The sequence below is a fragment of the Rhincodon typus genome, chromosome 47 (genome assembly GCF_021869965.1).
Source record: "Rhincodon typus isolate 14 chromosome 47, sRhiTyp1.1, whole genome shotgun sequence".
Taxonomy (NCBI): domain Eukaryota; kingdom Metazoa; phylum Chordata; class Chondrichthyes; order Orectolobiformes; family Rhincodontidae; genus Rhincodon; species Rhincodon typus.
This window is the reverse complement of record NC_063378.1, coordinates 2,142,086-2,161,008: the sequence shown is the minus strand read 5'-3', so window position 1 is coordinate 2,161,008 and position 18,923 is coordinate 2,142,086.

Genomic DNA, 18,923 nt, shown 5'->3' with positions numbered 1-18,923 from the left:
ACTTCATATCAATTTCGTTTTCAGCATTCGACAGATACCAATAGTAAGTACTTCTAAAATTTCAAACAATGTGCCAGGATTTCCATCATGTGTGGTTTGGATCTATCATCATCAATGAAACGTATGATAAATCCTCAAAGTTAATGATTCTCTTGAACTTATGAATTCAATCACCCTTATCTCTATTATACGCACTAAGATTTTTTTTTTAAATGGGTATTATCCTGACACTGACCTACTAAATGATCCTGGAAATAATCCCAATATTGTTCCATCTGTTGAATGTTTCTTTTTCATGGTATAAGGAGTGTTGCGGTATAATGAGTCAAGTAATAACTGCCCCTTTTTAAGTAGGCTGGACTGTTGCTTAGAAAAGAAGGATGCTGCAAAACCACCCCTTAATATAACCTCCATCACTAATTCAATTTCTTACCACAATCCTTCAAATTCATTCTCAGCTTCTGAATTTCTGAAGACAGTAATAATAATAATTAGGATCATTATCTCCAGGTTTAATGATTTCCATTACAGCAAAGAAAAAAAGGCATAACAATTATGAATTGTCTGAGCAGGGTACGAATGAGAAATTGTTTCCACTGACAAAGCAAATGGAAACCACAGAACTTTCTGAAAGATTGCATCAAAAAAAAGGCAATCAGGCGTATTAGCTTTCATAACCACATAGCCTTCAATTGGAATAGATTTCCTGAAAGGCTTGTGAGCTTGGAAACAATTCATAGAACTAAATTGTTTAAAAAAAAAGTGGAATTTCTGAAGCAGAATTATTATATGAAACTGGACCAATTGATGCGAAGTTCTGGGGGAGAAAACAAAAGTAACATTTGTAATTGCTAACTTTAATACAATCTGGAGTTGCGTACTCCTGAACTTAACTCATTAAATGTATGCATACAGATTTTATCTATCATCAATACAAAAGAGAGTATTGAAAATAGGTGCTTTGGACAGTATTGATTTCAACCAAGGGATTTCCTTTTTAAAACAAACTAAATCGATGCAGACTGTGAAATGTTTAAGGTAATCATTATTACGTGCATAACTTTGTCTTTAAAATTGACATAATTTCATCCACCATTCTGGTTCATTCATAAATTCATTCTTGGACAGTCCAATCATATTGAAGGTAAACTAGATTCCATTTTAATGCACATATTAAAGGTAAAAAGTCTGCCACGTTTTGAACCTATCTACATCCACAGAAGAATCCTTTGGATGGCCAAATAAAATAAACTATTTACAAAATGTTAAAATGCTGGAAAATGTTAAATGGTAAATTGAGATGTCATTGCAAGGCAATTCTTGTGCGATAGATTTGAAAGTGAAGTGACAGCTATATCCAAGTCCAAATGCCAACAGGCTATATGTAAATCTGAACGGGATGCCACCAATACTCCCATACCTTCCTTTGCATCAAGCAGCCGTTCATCTGGATTGATGAAACAAATACAATTTAGGTTATTCGCAATGCTGATACACCCTCATAAATTAAATTTGATGGTCATTTTGGATGAAATTTGAAGTTTCTGTCCTGGTTTTCTGTAAACTAATAGAAGAAATAATTCCCATTTATTTGGCATCTTTCACAACTGCAGAGTGTTTCAAGTACTACACAATTCATCACCCAACTGCTAAGGACATGAAAATATTATGGTTTTGGGAAATATAGCCATTATTTTCAGCTAGAAACAATCTCACAAATGTCAAAGTGAATTATCAAGGCTACCAATTTCAACTCCAATGCTGATGGAACTTTATTCTGCACAATTTTACGTAAAATTCAAATCAGTGTTGAGAAATATGGATTACGACACATCAGATTCAAAATATTACTGAACGTTTTCTTCAAGTGTGTGGCAAACATGTCACGTGTTTACTATGTCTAAGTTAAAGCAACATCTGTAATTCCTTGGACACAAATTATATTAAAATACTGGAAAAATTTCCAAGGTGCGTGCTCATGCTCGCACATAAATGCATGTACGCTCTCATCTGCTTTTTTTTCTGCTCCATAATATGACAATTAACACTCAGTGAATGGAAAGGGCAATCCATCGGGGAGGTGGGGCGGCGCGGTGGGGGGGAGGTGGGTGGGGTGGTGGTATGAGGAATAATCAAAGCAGCATTAAATAATTTGGACTCAGATCAGAATATACAGAGCCAGGAGGTAATAAAAAGACAACTGGGCACGTTGTGTGCAAAAGCCAAAAGTAATATGCAGTAAAGGAAATTACTTCCAATACCAAACGTGCAAATTGGAGGTTCACATTGATCAGATCGTGTTCCGCCGCTACAAACCATATATTCATCACTTTAAAACTCTGGTGTATTATAAAGCACATTGATTTTTGCAACGTTCGTCAATTTTGGCTTCTAGCTAATGTAAAGTTTTCCTGACATAAGAAACAGATTCACAATCTGGAGAAAACGTTGTGATCTTGAGAAACTAACTTCAATGCATATACATGCAGCATGGCACACATCTGTAGAAAGGCTATGTTTGTTGGAAATACTGTGTTTTCAAGAGATTAAAAGTTAAAAGTGACATGATATATAGTGGCGTTTGGGGGGAAAGGGATGTGACTGAAAAAAGCACTATTTCGAGGAATTTATTTTTCGTTTGTTTTGAAAAGTAATAATGCACTAGTAGAGTAATCACATTGCAGCACTTCACGGTACGGTGAACATTTGTGTTTTCCATCTTAAAATTGACGCAAGGAATGTGCAAGAATGCATTTTAGAGGAATTGTATCATTACTGAATCAGAACTGCAATGACATCTTGCAAACAATGCTTTTGTTTTCCTGGGTGATTCTGGAGATGGCGTGTCTGACATATGAGGAGAGCTTGACGACGTTGGGATTGTTTTCATTAGCGCTCAGACGAATGAGGGGGGATGTGATTGAGACTTACAAAATTCTAACAGGAAAGGACAGGCTAGATGCAGGGACGATGCTCCTGATGGTGGGTGTGTCCAAAACCAAGGGTCACAATACGAGGATTCAGGGTAGACAATTTCAGACGGAGATGAGGAGACATTTATTCACCCAAGGAGTGGGGAGCCTATGGAATTCATTACCACAGAAAGTAGTTGATGTCAAAACATTGAATGCATTCAAGAGGTGACTAGATCTAGCACTTGGGGTGAATGGGATCAAACGCTATGGGGAGGAAGCAGGAGTATGCTATTGAGTTGGATGATCAGCCATGATCTTGAAGAATGGCGGAGCAGGGTTGAAGGGCTGAATGACTTTCTTCTGCTCTTGTCTTCTATGTTCCTATGTTTCAAAATTGAAAAGAAACAGGACACTTTCTCGATATTTTGCAACATTAAACAGAGATAAGCAGAGGCAAATCATTCCCACTGTCACTGGCACGTAATGTAGGCATCAATTTACGATATATTGTTTTAATTAATTGGAGGATTGTGCACTGAGATTGGCATAAAGCTTAAACAATTCTAGTGGAATTTTTGGGTCACTAATCTATTTCTATTCCCTATTTAACCAAAAAAAATTTTCAACTGTTTGATACTGTGACTTAGTTGCATCTCAAAGTATGACTAAAATCATGATCAAGACTCTATGGCTTCTCTCAACAGTTCCTCCGATCATTGTATCATGATAACTTATGAATTTGCATTTCGATGTTAAATTGGACCACTCAGGAGAAATTCCAAAACTTTGCAAATTTAAACCTACTAACCGTCAGATTTGCACTTGTGGTCCATTTCTGAGAAGATCATAAGTATAAGAATGAGGATCAGTTGAAGAAAATAAGTCAATTATGCATCATTAAATCATTGGTAAAGACAAAACATAGGAAGCTAATTTTGGTGCTACACCAGTGTTAAATGTCTGTAATGTCAGTCGCCTATACTTATTACTGTAGCACACCAGTCCTAGTTGACTCTGCCTTCACCAGGCACCGCACGATATTGCAGTGGAAGAAATTCACATCATAAAAAGATTGTCCATGTGCTACAGTTGGCTCTGAGGCAGTCTGACAAAACTATGATTTCTGACTGCACACACCTTCCATTAAATGTTATAATAACTCATTTTCTAATCATTCCAGATTTTTAGAAACTCAATGAACTTATGTCTTGTTCTGATACTTTTCAAGGAGAATTCATCAGATTTTGTTATCAATAGTGTCAGTTGCAGCATTCACAGGACAAATTGGAGATATCCAGGGTGCTGTTAGGAATGGAGTTCCAGCACTTCACACACTGAAGATGAAAGAATGGCAATAAAGTTCCAAGTCAGGATGCTATATGTAGAAGGGGGGCATGCAGTTGGTATTTCAACCATATATCTACTGCAATTGTTCTTAAAGGTAGTACAGCTCATCGAGTTAAAACATATTTTTGAAGCATCCCCAGTGAATTACTGCAGGACATCTTTGAAATGGAGCAGATTAATGTGACACTGAAGGGTGCGAATGTTGAAATTTCTGCTTGGTGCAAGGTATTCAACAGTGTTATAGATGATTACTTGGATATAATAATGATCAATGGTACAGAGAAAACGCAGGACATTTGGTATTAGGTAATGATACTCATTTCAGGAGCCAATGTGATTGGCAGACTAACCTCCTTCCATGATCCTATAGAAATCACGCAGGCTGCTTTGCCCTGGGTATGATCGAGCTTATCAAACTTTTTTTTAGAGCTGCAACAATCAGGCATGTACATAGTACTCTATCACACTTCATATTTCTAAATAATATATTGCAGACATTTCTGTGGGAATGAAGATGTATAATTTACCATAGATTCCACACCCTTTATTCTGCTTTTTATTTCTCTTCCAGCCACAGTAAACATATGGCTGGTGCAGTTTGATGCCTGGTCAATAGTAACGACATATGATTTATAGTGGAAGTTTTATAAAGGTCAAATTCATTAAGTCAAATATTCCTTGTTGGAGATGTCAATACCCTGTACTGTTCAGGTGCAAACGTTCTTTGCAATTTATCACTCCAAGCCTTGCTTTTGAACATGTATTTCTGTACATAGACAAGAACTGCTTCAGCATCTGATGAATAAAGAATTACATTGTGCAATCTTCAGTAAAATCATCATTTCTGACCTCAAGTTGTACGGCAGGTCATTAATGAAGCAGCTGAAGGTGTTTAACGTAGTTTCCTGACCTGAACAATACATTTCATGATAAGTAGGGCTAAGATTGTTAACTTCAAATAACCACAGTAATCTTCTTTTCTGCTAAACATAAAATAAAGGAATTGAGAAATCACCTGCCGCAGCACCCACAAAAACACTGGATTCCAGAGACAGTAGTTCAGACAAGGCTTCTTTGATGCCATTGTCTGTCTAATATTACTTTCATCTGAAGGACAGTCACTCAAGCCTCATATCCTGAATTCAACTGTTTGCCCAGTTTTGTTTCAAGTGTGTGCTGAGGTCAGGAGCTGAATGGCCCTCGTTTGCGGTAGGCCCGTGACAAGGTTATTGGTATCTAAGTACTGTTTAGTCGAACAGTTTGTCAGTGCTTCAACCATTTGCTTCTAATTGAAAAATGACTGAGATGACATTAATTGAAATTTCCCTATTTCGTATTAATTGGACATGCCAGGGATTGAATAAATGACTACATACATACACATACACATAAAGAAGAGAATATAATCAATTGAAAGTTGGCATCTCTGATGTTAGGACTTCAGGAGATGACCAGCATATCATTCAATTGCTGCTTTGGGGTGAAACTTAAAATAATTTCTGCAACTTTGACTGTTGCAGTGGGTCCTAATCTCCTTTGTTAGAATTGGAAACATTCGAGGAGGCTTCTGAGTTTTAAATAATTACAAACCACCAATTTTGAGTAACATATCTAGAAATTGATTAAAGTATGAATATGTTCAACACACAAACTTATATATTGGAGTAAATCACCTCTCAAACACTTGCCCAACTTGTCCTCTGTAAACATACAATTCAAAGATTTTTATTGTTTCTTCAGAGTACATTTCAAATACATTGGCATATGCATATGCCAAAGCTTTCTGGCCCAAAATAATCTGATTCTCAAGTAAGCTACTCTTTATCGAATTCCTCTATCCATCTATAAACTTCATTCTCCAGGAAGCATCCTGAATGCTGAGATTTGCAGTCATGTATTAAAGTATAAATTCGCTAGGGGCCAAAGTGATGTAGACCATCTCAATAACTGCTCCTAAGAGTGTGGTGTTCGAAAATGTTTGCAAACATGATACTTCATGTTTAAATTTATGACTAGTATCTAATTTCAACTATGTTAGAAGTGTAACATTTTCTGTATGCAGAGACAGACAAAGCTGAGTAAGTCAGCTTGGTTCAGCTTGAATAATCCATTTGTGGACTGAGTAGAATATTAAAACATAGAAATTGACAAATCTGTTCATTGCAATTAGGTAACTTATTTCAACTTTTTGTCCCTTCTCTGTTGTCAGCCCTAAAAGACTGGTTAGTTTCTTCTTCAACAAATGGTCAGAAATTTGTTTCAACTTGGTGGCATATGCTTAAATGGCAAATGCCGAATACGCATACTCGGCACTTTTATTTGTCATACTGTAATGTCATTTGCTAGAAGGTCCCACGTTGTCTGCATTTAAAAAGTGCCATAGATTAATAAAAGTAAGAAAGGACCTCATAGGAATACTGTCACAACATCGTCTTCCTGTTTTCTTTACTGCTCCATCCCTTATTTCGCTGCATCTCACCAATTTTTCCCACTTCCAAATGACTGTTTACCTCTCATAGTCACTCTTCCCCGTTCATTGGCCCATTCCATTATCTCTCTCCAGGTTTATTCTTTCTCTTCCTCTTTTGGTCTCACTCTTTGTATTTGCTGCCTGCCAATTTCAAACGTTCTAATCACCATTGTCTCTTTCTTGCTTTCCCTCCTGCCTTCTTTTGCTGCCTTTGACTGCTGCCCCTTCCTGTGATGCTGATTGATGCGGAGTACAGGAATTCGATTATAGATGGCGGATATGGAAATCTGTGAAGTGGTTGGCAAAAGTCTGCACAGCATAGGAAGGAACATGTTATAGAATCAGAGTGTCATACAGACTCTTTGAAACTGACCTTTTGGTCCAACTCGCCTATGCCTCCTAAACTAAACTTGCCCCATTTGCTCACGCTTGCCTCATATCCTTCTAAATCTTTCCTATCGTGCGCCTGTCGAAATGTCCTTTAATGTGTTAGCTGTACTTCCATCTACCATTTACTCTGGCAGGTTGTTCCACATACGAACCACCATCTATGTGAAAAAGTTATCCCTCAGATCCCTTTTAAATCTTTCTTCTCTCATCTTAAAATTATGCCCTCCAGTTTTGAACTTCCCTGCTCTAGGGAAAAGATTCTTTCTATTTACCTTATCTATGCCCCTCATGATTTTATAAACCTCTAAAAAGGTCACCCTGCGACCTTCTGTGCCCCTGGGCAGTGGGCAAGGAATGATGAACAAGAAATGTGAAGCAGGGTTTGGATTGCTGTTATGGATGCAAGAAAACATATGTATTGTCAAACAGTTTGCACATACATGGACAGCAGACAGAACTATTCTTCTATCTGGTGTGTGGAAGTATATGTCATATTTCAACGATCCACCAAATTGCCAAGTTTCAGAAACTTGTGACTGATTTAAACCATTACGTAAAAAATATATGGTGTGGTTATGCCATCGAAGGAACTCATGGGTACACTCCACTCGTACATTATGTGTGAAATTCGTTTGAGTGCTGCGTTCTGTTTGCTGGCATGAATAATGACAGCAAAATCTCCAAAATATATTCAAATAGTGAATGATAAGTAAAGGTAACACACTCGTTGAAATGAGACTAAAAGAGAATTGGCTAAGAATGACCCTACTGAATCTCGGCTGCTCTTCCATGACCAATCCTGCTTTTTGCTCCTCTTCAGTAAATAAATAAAAGATTTCTGATGAAGGGTGTGGGCCCGAAACGTCAGCCTTCCTGCTCCTATGATGCTGCTTGGCCTGCTGTGTTCATCCAGCTCTACACCTTGTTATCTCAGATTCTCCAGCATCTGCAGTTCCTACTATCTCAAATAAAACAAGTGTTGCTTTTTTGTCATTGTCATTGGCTAAATGAATACAGCTGTGGATGGTGCAGAATCACCTCCTACCTAACAAAATAAATTGACCATTTCTCAAAGTAAAGCATGAAATATACTTTATCATTGGTAATCAAAATACATAAGGACAACACGTGTTTTTTTTTAAACTCACCTGCTTCTTTGAGTTCTTTCTTCGTTTCATTTAATTCTGAATAGGTAAAAGAAAAACTCATGTTATGAAACTAATTCACTTAGAACATTTGGGATGATATTCATCACTGGCAATAGACGAAACCCACGACATTGAATTTTGTCTTCAGTTTGATTCCTAATTTAATATCCAAATTACTGCACTGAGAACTGATATTGAGCGCGGAGAATATGGATGGACGATTAATATTGGCAACTGTGCCTATATCTACCCGTGCAAATCTAATAACTATAATGTCAGTTTAAACAGGAGTGACATTCCTTTTGCATTTTTAAAATAAGACAAATTAAAAAAAGGCGAGAAATGCATGGTGTTACAGTTTCGACTGATTGCATTTAACAAAATCACATTTATTTCTGCAGTTGCCTCTCAGTAAAAAAACTGTCATGTCAATCCATGTCCGCACACTATAGGTGAGAGTCTAGACAGGTAAGGTTTTTTTGTGCCAGACGTTAAGGTAAACTTTGTCCTTTCTGGTGTTTTGAATATTCTAATTACAATATTTTGAAGCAGAGGACAGTGATCAGTCTGATCCCATGGAGAAAATGTTAATCATCGAATCAATATCACTAAAATACATGATCTGAAGAGATTTCATTTGATTTATTTATGGAGGTTGGTGACTTCACATCAGCTGCTTCCGTATGTCGTGTTACAAAATCGAATCGGGTTAATGACTGTAAGATGCAGTGAGAAATCTTGCATTCTTTCATATGTTTTATATACTCACTGTGGCGAGTTTTTCTTTTTAATTTATGAATGTATTCACTTGCACAAATCCCTTCAGGTTCACAGAGTCTTCCTTTGTTTCTTGGAAATCACGGCAATATCTAATTGCATCGATCCTGAGCACTACATGCAATTTATCCATTTTATTGGTGTTAAAATAACAAGCACATCATAGAAAAAGACATGAACATGATTACAAAGCTTCATTTCTTTCAAATATATTTCACCCACGATACAGCCTTAAAAAGTAATCCAATACTTAATTACATTTATTTTTAAAAATTCACAAAGCAAAAACTAAATGACATAACTCCATAAGCATGGCTCCACTGATGTACATGTGCCTTTTGCATTAAGAACTGAATTCAAATATCACACTAAACAAACAAAATTAAAACGAATGCACCCTTGCTGACACTCTTTATACTGTCAAGTTTTCATTGACCGTTTAAGTCACTGCCGTATTTCCTTCTCGAGGAGTTATAAAAGATTTCCGGATATCATTGCATGAATGTAGAAATATCGTCCCCTCGCCCAACTTGCCATTTTCTATCCAACAATCGGCATCACTAAACTCAACCTTAAAACCTCCAAGATTTTAATTTCACTTATCTATACTGAAATCAGACGACTTGGACGTCATGAATATGATGAAAATGTTTACCTCTTTTGCATTCCCGCAGTTCCAGATCTGTTATGGGATAAATATTACAAATTATTTGGTGTTTGTGGGGAACAGCAATTCATTTGGCCATGGAAGCACATTATATTGCAGTAACTATTAACTACTTTTATCAACAAAAATGTGAACTCAATACATTTTATGGAAGATGGATGTGACTCTTGCATTACCATCTGACGCATTGTTGAGAGATTAAGGAAGAAGCTTTTCCTTCAACCCTGATAATGACAGATTCGGTGGGGGAGAAAGTTTACAACCTGTAGTGTGCAAGCTTCGGTAAAATTGAAGTCTTAATTTGGAATGGAATTGATAGACAAGAACAGCTAATCCACCAAACAAGTCTATCATGCCGCCCATTTTTGTCTGGGGCAGAGAAAGGGAATCCAGATTTCTGCTATCTGGAGGCTGAGTTGTGATCCATGAAGCTCCAACTCTGCAATGCTACTCACCGTAGGTATCGAAGAAGTTGCCAGGGTCTAATATCAAAATAAAGTTCATTATAACAAGTTTGAAAAGTTTGCAACACATGCTGAGACATATCAAATACTTTAGGTTATATTTTGTAAAATGATTAATCTGAACAAAATTATATTGAATAGTTTTTATTACTGTCAACTCAATAACTTGACACTTCGGGCTTTATAGTAACCCACATACACTGTTCATGAGAAAATGACCGCATGCATAAAGGTTCATGTTTCATCTACAAACCAATTAAAGCCACAATTGATGTAATTCCCATGCCACTGCTTTACATAAATGCATTGATAGATTGTCCCAGATTTGTTATCATTGATTTTTGGAAAGAACAAACAAAAACACAGTTAAGCACTGATTTAAACACCAAGCATGGTAGTGATAAAGAATCCTTCACTGATATTCCTGATAGCCTGAAGATCACAATCCAAAATATCATGAATGATCAACAGCTTGCAAAAATGTCACAATACAACTCTTTAATTATGTCATTTCATCTGCTTTATTGGAATTACTACAACCCAAAGTGGTCTACTTAGATCATTCCTCACATTTGTCTTCCAAAGCTTTCTTCAATCTGCGTATTTCTGCAAGAAAAATCCAACTGTTAAATATTGTGAATTCATTCATAATATACCCAACCTTTTTGTATCAATAAGCTTCTGATATCCTCACGCCATTACCTGCTTTGTCCTATATTTTGACATTGATCTATTTGTCAAACTCTTTGCACTTAACATGTTTATTTCTAGCTATCAGCCCAAAGCACAATTACATTTTTTAACAGCTGAACGTGCTTAATGACTGACCTCGATAATATTCGCTCTGTTTTCTGTCCAGAAACTGTTCATTGCACATTTTACAAGTCTTTCCCTCTCCTTCGTGTTAAATGGCAGTACGTGAATAATCAATATCGTCAGTAATAGATTCATAATTTTTTTTTATGGGAACAAAAGAAACAGGTCGACTAATTAATTTATGTAGCAAAACATAATCATTCATCTCTTTCCATTTTACTCTCTGGCAATACAAGCTTATTTCCCTCCAGTTGGCATTCAATTTAATTCAAAACTGATGCTTTCTGCACTTCAATATGTTTATGGTTGGCAGATCCCACGTCATTTTGATTCGCTGTGGCAAAGAAAAACTGTTTTGAAGAATTTACAGCATCCATTTGCTGAAATGTTAAACAAACAAAGTCAATTTTTTTACTACCAGCAAATTGGAATAGTCTTTCTTTTTCTGCCTTATCCATCAATACCAAAATTCTGTACATCGAAACTCAGCACGAATTCCTTTGATGCAAGTAGAAATCATCAGTCTTCTCGAACCCCACTTCATGAACCCCACCCCAATCACCACCACCCCCCACCCCTGCCACCTATTCCTGTGGCCAACTTAATATATCTCTTTAAATTCTCAAGGACTTTCACATCATTCCAAAATTGTGGCTGTCAGAACTGGATGGGATAATGTTTTCATCTTTTAATGAGAACATTTGAAACATGAAGCATAACTTGTCTTCTTTCCCCATAAGTATCCATACACAAGAAACTATGATCAAATAAACCTTACCAATACCTTCTCAACATGTCTTGTCACTTTCTGATTTCTGTAATTATGACTCATCAGGTTCAGTGGTTCATCTCCACTTTTTGGAACTGTGCCATTATGAACAAATTGCGCCTTGTTACCGCTTTCATATTCTTTCAGAATACTCGCCTCACTAGAAAATTCCATCTGCCAATTAGCATTTATCCTGACAGTGACTCTCAATGAAAATCACAGAGTACTATTGTCCAGTTTGAGAAAAGTACTCGACATGAATCACTGCTTTCTGCCTTCGTGACAAATATATATTCTGACTGGTTTAGATCATCTTTTGCACGAGTCTATTTCATGCTGCATTTCATTAAGCTAACTTCAATTTGTATTCCTCAAATCCTGGTGGACTACATCCATTTACATTCCTTCTCCAGTCTTCTCTACTCCTTTATAAGTTAGAGATCGGTTAGTCTAAACTGAATTCAAATGATAACCAAAATTTTATCTTGTTTCTTGAGATTTGCAAACTCCTTCTTCGTTTAATGTTTCCTTAACATTCAGAGCTTTTTATTTGGAAATTCTCTTTGCTTTAAGTATAGCCTGATTCAAGTTCACAGATTGCCCATGCATACTTTCACATTCATATGTTAATTCATTTTACGTTGTATAATTCCCTTCTCCTTCCATTCAGTTTTTCTTTCCAATGTTAACGTCTTGCTCTTTTATTTTATTTACTTGTCCCTTCCCCATTACTGAGGGGAGAATTGCAATAAGATATGAATATTACACAAGTGCTTTACCCACACAGATTTGTCATACTTATTTCATCTCTTCTGTGCATAACCGAAATCCTATCATTGATATTGTACTTAAGGCATAATAATACAATAGAAGCAAACGTAGAATATACAGCTGTTCTGAGGAAGGGTCACCGGACCCGAAACGTTAACTCTGTTTTTTCCTTCACAGATGCTGCCAGACCATCTGTTGCTTTTCCAGCAACTTTGTTTTTGTTGTGTAGAATATACAGCCTCTAGCGCCATTCTGGCATTTTGAAGCCATGCTGCCTGCATTTCACTTTCACTCCAAGTCTGTTATGCTTTAATTGGTTGAAGATCCAGCGCTCAGTCAGTTCATTCCTAAATATATTTCATGGTTAGACAGCCACAACTTGCTGGTGCATTCAAGTTAAAAATGAACAATCAGTACCAGCCAAGTGGCTGTAATATTTATATAGATAATCACTTTGACATTCAGGCCACCAGGGAAACTCAGAAAATTGAAATTGGCTAATTCTACCGTAGCATAGATCAATATAAATAAAATGACTAAGGCAAACACAACAATAGCTATTCTTTATATGGGCGATGTGGTGGCTTTGTGTTTAGTGCTGCTGCCTCACTGCACCAGGGATCTGCGTTCAATTCTCAGCCCTGGGTGACTGTCTATGTGGAGTTTGTAAATTCTCCCCGTGTCTGCATGTGCTTCTTCCCACAGCCCAAAAATGTGCAGCTTGGGTTGATTGGCCATGGGAAATGCAGGGTTACAGGAATGGGGTGGGTCTGGGTGGGATGCTCTTTGGAGGGTTGGTGTAGACTCAGTGCGCTGAATGGCCTGCTCCCACACCATCGGAATTTTGTATTTTAAACATTTTATTCATAAATTATTTATTACTCATCCTCCAAGAATCTGCATGTTGTTAATGCATTTCATTTTATAGTGATAGTCTTCTCTATTTTCCACTAAAATGCAATCTGAACAGAGCTCCACAACTCTGTAAATGACATTCTCACTGTGACTTTGAGGTGAAAGATTGATAAATCAGGTGACTGTTATTCAGAGGTCTGGATTGAAGTCCCACCTGCTCCATAGGTGTATAGGAACATCTCTGAACAAGGTTGATTAGAAAAAATATAGTTTAAAATAAACAAAAAGAGTGTGCATCGGGCTATTCTGGTACAGTGGCAGCTTCTGTCTCTCTGATTTATGATGGTGAAGAGTTGTTTTGGTGATTGGAAGACCATGATCAATGGTGCCCAACAGGGATTAATGCTGAGCCGCTTGCTGCTTTTTTTGTGTATTAACGGCTTGGATATAAAATCAATGGCATAATTACTAAGTCCACAGATGACACACAAATTGGTTGTATTTTTAATAGTGGGGGGGATTGTCTCAATCTATAGTCTGATTTTGGTCAGCTGGAAAATTAGGTAGAGCATTAGAGATGAAGTTTGAAGTAATGCATTTTGAGAGGTCTATTCAGGGAAGGATTTGCACAATGAATAGTAAGTTCCTCAGGAATAGTGAAGAGTAAAAGGACACTGTTGTACAAGTATATTGATCCTTGAAGGTGTCAGCACAGGTTAATAGAGTGCAGAAGAAGACATATGGGATGCTTGTCTTCATTACCTAGGGCGTGGTACATAAGAGCATGGAAGTCTTGTAACTTTATAAAACATGGTTTGGGCCACAAATGGAATACTGAATGCAGTTCTGATCGCCACACAATTAGAAGGGCGTGATTGCACTCGAGAGGGCAACTAGAACGTTACCTAGGATGGAAAATCTCAGTTATGAAGAGAGACTGGATAGGCTTGGTTTGTTTTCTTTGGAAGAGGAGCTGGGGGAGTTCGATTTGATTTCGGTATACAAAATTTGAAAGCCATAGGTGGAGTAGATTGTGGGAATCTTTTCCCCATGGCAGACATATCTGAGACTAGAGGACTTAACTTTAAGATCATGAATAAGTGGTTTAGAGAGGATATAGAGTTTTTTTTCTGTCTCTCTCTCCCGGAGGGTGGGAGACTTATGAAACATGCTGCACAAGATGCTAGTGAAGGTAGGAAATCTGTCAATATTTCAGAAGCATTGGCACAAGCAGTTAAAATGCCAAGCCATATTAAACTACAGACTGAGTGCAAAGAATGGGATTAGTGTAGATAGTGTTGTTGATTCAATTAGCTGCAGTGGGCTGAAGGTCCCGTTTATATTATAGAAGTTACAACTCTATGAATATGACACTCCCATCAACAACCTTAAACTTAGATATGTCTCCAACTATCCAAACAAAGCTTTTGTCGATGCAAGGCATGTCATAATCGTTTATCATATTTTCATTTCCCATTATATGCTAAATAATTCTGAGACTTAGGTAATTAGTTTTCAAATTTCTTTTCTTTACCTTTATCCTTTGAAAGGATTGCGTCAGCTGAAATTAAATACAACAGTAACAACAGTATCATTGATAATTATGTCAATTATTATTATGATCAATAAGTGCAGTGGAATCAGTAACAATAGTTACACTCTTAACAGTTGTAGTAGTATTTACTTCAGAATTCGGTATAGTACAAAATGGTTCTCTTTTCTTTCCACTAAAATATAAGGAAAACAGGCTCAATTTATGTCAGGTGATGAAGTATGTTAATGTCCTTTGTGTCATAGAGATCTATAGCATACAATAAGAACTTTCGCCTTGATCAAAGACAACCACACAATTATTACAATTTACAAAATTTACTTTTGTTTTCCTTGTTCCATTGACATTTCCTGTGTTTAGAAGTACAGATTTTGCACTTGTTTGCTCGTTTCTAATGACTTGGTCAAAAATTAAACCCTCTATATCATTTTTTGAGTGCAGTTGGCTGACAGGCTGATGGTCTTTTCCATTGTATTTAATTTTCTTTCATTCTTAATGATACTTTTTTTTTAGAATAGTGTGCATTGCTAAAACTTCGATAAACTTTGTCGCAAAGGGCTGGGACTGAAATTTAGTTCCCAGCATTCCATTAGCAGACAATATGTGAGCCCCAGCGTGACCAGAGAAGGTGAGACTTGGTCAGTGGGTGGAGGGCTGCTGCAGGGAGGAATTATGAAACACTTCCACCTCCTGTTGGCCAGCCAGTGTGCAATTGTCTATCGATAGGGTTTTCATACTCAAGTGCTAATACAAAATGTCATGGCATTTAATGTAAGTACAATGAAGACCTGCACAACCAGATTTAAACTGTCAGTTATTTAGAACCAACACACTTCTACCTTGAGGATTAAATTGCTCTTTTGTTCTCATTTTCCCCTCTCTTTCCCTGTGGTCTTGTCCTTCCTGGTTATATTCTACTGGGAGCATCAAGTTATGACAGATAGGGTGATGCATACTGATGTACATATGAAAATTAAGGAGGAAAGTATAGATATTTAGCCTAAATTATTTCACCACAGCAACTCCTTAACCAACCAGGATCCAGTTGCCAACCCACCATCCCTCTCCCCTTAATGGGCAAATTGACCCAATGTGTGCAAGATGAAAAGAAAATCCATGCAAAATCCATGTTGGCCCATTAAATCTAAAGGTGCTTGATATTTAATGGGATATATTGACTAACCAATTGATTTATTTATTGGTTTATAATTGTCACTGTACCGAGATACACTGAAAAGCGTTGTTCTGCGTGCTATACAGGCAGATCATACCATACAAAGTGCATCAGGGTAGCAGAACAGAATGCAGGATACAGTGTTATAGCCACAGAAAAGGTGCAGTGAGAGATCAGAATTAACACTTGAGAAGCCCTTTTCACAAACAACATTTTCCATTTGTCAAATCAGGAACGCTTTTGTCACAGCTCAGAGAACTGGTATTTCATCATAAACTTTAGTACATTTGCCAAATGATGCTGGTAACAATCACTGATTAATTGCTCATACGCTCTGTTTTGTTACAAAGTGATTTTTTTGTACACAATAAAACCTAAATCAAATAATAAGTACATTAATATATGTCATAAAATGTCTTTCGTTTGTGTTACTTACATAATTTCTCCGGAAGGTCTTGGAGTTCTGAAAGGGAAATAAACTATATAAAAATATCCAGCTGGTTGCAATTCGGTGTCCAGTTCCAAAATTTTACAGAGTTCCAGACTGCATGCAAGTCATCAGTGCAACATTGTATCAATTGAAAGGATTCTAATTGACAGATTTTAACATGAAATGCGCTTAAATGATAATAGCAAAACTGGACAATCAATAATAAACAAGGAGGTGCACAAATGAAAGAACAAATATCGAGAAGCAGACACGTTTGTTGAGTTGTTTAAGTTTGTTCAGATGCTTTGTTACTGAACACTGCCGCACAGTGAAGCACAGTTACCATTGCAGCTAATGTTCCAATTAATTTTACTTTCCATTCAGATTGCTTGGGTGACTTCTGTACAATGTCATTACCTCGTGGTGGAACACGAATATACAAGCAATACATTTGATAACCACCAGTTTGTAAAGAATCAGCCATTGAAATGCATTTGGAAATAGTTGCAATTGTTGCAAGTGGATAATGCACTTTTTTGATCTCACCACTGATTCTCTTTTCCAAGTCTGCATCTATCAGTAATGATTAAATTTGGAATGCAAGTTAGCCATTTAAAAGCAAAAAGTGTTGCAAAACTAATGTATGATTTTTCAATACATTGTTTTTCAAAGTTTCATAATGTCCAGCCGGTTACCTTTCTCACATTTCATCAGCTCATCCTCTGACAAAATATAATGACATTTGAACAGTATAAATGGTATATTTCATTCATGATCACATAGACTGGTAGAGCAGGCTCAAAGACCAAATGGACTGCCCTTGCCATTATTTTCCATGTTCCCATGTTTAAACAGTATAACATTTGAGATTTTTTTTTATACTGCAAGCGTATGTGAAAATCAAGAAATTACTAACAAGAACAATAAATTACATCTCTGCAGAATAATTTTCTTTTCTCGTTCTGTATTTATTTCAGAACTTTTTTTGTCCTAAACTAACAATTACCATGCATGCAACTGCACAATGTGAATGCCAAGATTGATATATTAAAACATTCTGTCAGATTGGAATTATAGTAATGGATGAAGTCTATACTTCACAATTAAAACCTGCCTTCATTTGTTTTCGCTTTTGCTTTGTATCTTATATAAAACTGACTTTTGAGAATTTCTAATTTTTAAAAAAAATTATTGAGATATGCTATTTTCACCTTTTTGCTTGAGATCTTCTCTGAGTTTGGTCAAATCTAATGAATAAGGATTCAATATTTAGGTCTAGTAATAAAATGAGCAATAGAGGCTGAGGAACACCATAATATTACACATGATGCTCTGGCATGCCATCAACACAGCCCTATAAAATAGAAATAAAGCAAAGTACTGCTGTTCTTCAAGGTGCATGATGAAGGGCTCAATATTGAATATAATAACTACAATACTCAGAGCATGAATACCTCCTGCTATGTCAGTTATCCACTCCCACATCCTACATTGTCGTGACATAGGTTACTTTCAGCATAGCTAATCATTTTCACCCACTCATAAACCCCATTGTCAAATATCTAACATTTCTTCTTCCCTGGATTACTATTAACAATCATTTAGTCTGTTTAACTTTCTATTATCTCTCTCTCTCTTTCTCGCCCCTCTTTTACGAGGCTCCTCTCTAACAATCCACTTACTCTTTCACCACTTTCCCCAATTCAAGACCTCATAGCATTAACACCACTTTATCTTAGCTGCTATCATTTGTGAAGAAGCGTTACTGGACTCAAAACTTTAACTATTTCCTTTTCCACAGATGCTGCCAGACTGCTGAGTTTCTCCAGCAATTTCGCTAATCATGCATTCCTACAAAATTCTGATCAGGCATATTGTTCTTTTTCTACAATTCTTCTGCGTTAAAGGCATACATGTCATTTCCTTGCATGCTAGCTTTCTGTTCAATTAATGAGTCAAGTAACGGGCCCATCAACATCAAAATTAATGCAATGAGCTTGCTGGAAATTGTTTTCCGATTCTAATTACCCAAGTGGACTCACACACTTCCTGTGTACCATTTTTTGGCCAGCACGTGGTGTCCGTTTCATTATTTTGAAGACATTTTTCAGACTTTTGACGCTCATGGTTTGCATCACGTAGAAGAAATAAAAGTTCCCTAAAGCAGACATATAGATATTTTTAGTTTAGAGTGAGAAAAATAGAACAGTTGGCATTAAAGTGTAAAAATCCATTGGATTGAGCCAACTCGAGATGGGAATGATGAATTTCAAAAAAAAAGACAAAGCCAGCTGAGAATGAGAAAGATGAAAACAAACCAAACATTGCGATGTCAAAACTATGTGAACGGTGTAAATAGAAAAAAGGTAGGAATGTAA